This window comes from Schistosoma mansoni, chromosome 2 (assembly GCF_000237925.1).
Source record: "Schistosoma mansoni strain Puerto Rico chromosome 2, complete genome".
NCBI classification, from domain to species: Eukaryota; Metazoa; Platyhelminthes; class Trematoda; order Strigeidida; family Schistosomatidae; genus Schistosoma; species Schistosoma mansoni.
In genome coordinates this window covers 27,264,084-27,265,963 of record NC_031496.1, presented here as the reverse complement: position 1 = coordinate 27,265,963, position 1,880 = coordinate 27,264,084, and the positions used below count along the sequence as shown (strand labels likewise).

The following is a 1,880-nucleotide window of genomic DNA, read 5'->3' as shown; positions in this document are numbered from 1 at the left end:
TCATACTTCCGTATCTTCATGGAGTGGTATTTTCGTCTTAGAAAACGTTGCTTTTTTCACGTAAGCCAGCAAAGGTGACAGGATGAAACAGGCCCTTCACCATGGATTTCAGTAGTGTAAATAATAATCCCTGGCTCATTTCGGTTGTTTTCCAAATGCAATGTCACAATTGCGAATGAGAGTGGAGTTTATTTTACCCGATCCTGGATGTACGAGGTCTATACTGACCGTCTTACAGTTACTCTTGCTTCTGGATTGAAGCAAATGTTACCTTTGGAGAAATAGTCATCTTTAGACTTCCGGAATCTTCTATTTGTCCTATTATAATGGGTATATGGAATTTGACACTTATTGTCCACAAGAGTAACTTGGTTAATAATGAATTTGAGTCCCTAAGAAACGGTTGCTGATGTTAGTGTTTCAGTCTCTAGGTAATTGGTTGTATTTTGCATTTTATTTTTAAAAGGAAACTGGGTCTAAGTAAGAATCCTTAACATTAGTGCTAGTTTCCAGCCAAATTGTTGCATTATATTCATATTTGCAAGCTATCTTTCGGTTCTCATTGTGATACTTCTTAAATGAGGACAGACAATAAATCAAGTGTTAGGGTTTATTCAGTATTTTCTTGGTAAGTAGACTGATACATAATTTCACACGCTCAACTACTTCACTCCCTATCATTAGTTCAGGTGTCGATGCAACCCAATCCTGAAGTAACATTTTGCACTTAATAGTAGTATTTCTTGACCTTAAGGCGGCATTTGACTCCGTTGATCATGAGGTTCTATGGCAGTGTTTGTCAGTGAAGGGAGTACCAAAGAAGTACATTAACCTCATAAAGGCTCTCTACTCGAACACAACCGGTGGAGTTAGAGCTTATGGTGAACTGTCATCAGAATTGGTTACCTCAAGTGGTGTTCGTCAGGGCTGTCCACTCTCCCCATTCCTGTTCAACTTTGTCATTGACATACTTTTAGAGATAACACTTTCATCAGCTAAACCTCCAGGAGTTGAACTTTTACCAGGAGGCTCACTTGTTGACTTAGAATACGCCGACGACATAGTTTTACTTGGTGAGGACGCTGGCAACATGCAGAGTCTTCTGACCACTATAAGCAACTATGCAGGCATGTTCGGGATGCGATTCTCTCCCTCGAAGTGCAAAATGTTACTTCAGGATTGGGTTGCAGCGACACCTGAACTAATGATAGGGAGTGAAGTAGTTGAGCGTTTCATTTATCTCAGGAGTCCCATCAGCCCTTGTGGTCTGGTGTTTGACGAAATCTCAGCACGGATACAGAAGGCTCGTCTAGGTTTGGCCAACTTTTGTCACTCCTTGAATAACATCTTCCATTCCTAATCTTTGGGATTACTGCCTATACTATTACTTCTTCTACCACTATAGGATTTGAATCGACAACTGCATCTCTGTGCTAATGTGGTATGGCAACTCGAACTGATGTACGTACGTACGAAGTTCTACGTTTTGATTGACTTGTGTAGGTTATTAAAAAAAGACCATATTTATAAGACGAGTAAAATGTATTATCGATTAGTAGTTAAATAAAAAGTGACAACACTACAATCAGTACTCTTTTTGAAGTGAGATACCTCTGACGGATTTATTTATGGAGCACAAATAACACATCAAGTAATTAACACATGGTTGGACATTTTCGAGCAAGTCCCATTGTATTATTCAACAATCAAATAAGAGTGTTATCAACGTTTTTTCAAATTCATGTAATTATAAAAGCGGTAATGTTGTCAATCTTTAATTGGCTAATTACTTCAATTTCTAATAATCAGTTGCATAATGTTAAAAGTTCATTTGAAAATCCTTTTTTGTTCGTGCTTAATCGAGTTATTTTACAATTTAT

General features: G+C 37.9%; 1 protein-coding gene across 1 annotated transcript in view; it reads left to right on the top strand.

The window, feature by feature from the left end:
- Positions 1 to 228: 228 nt before the first annotated feature.
- The window catches only part of Smp_128130 (phosphatidylinositol-4,5-bisphosphate 3-kinase catalytic subunit alpha PI3K), a gene marked incomplete at its 3' end in the record, with an annotated part of 31,345 nt that continues 29,693 nt past the window's right edge, over positions 229 to 1,880 (top strand). Inside the window, exon 1 of the mRNA XM_018796256.1 lies at positions 229 to 431. The remainder of the gene's footprint in view (positions 432 to 1,880) is intronic.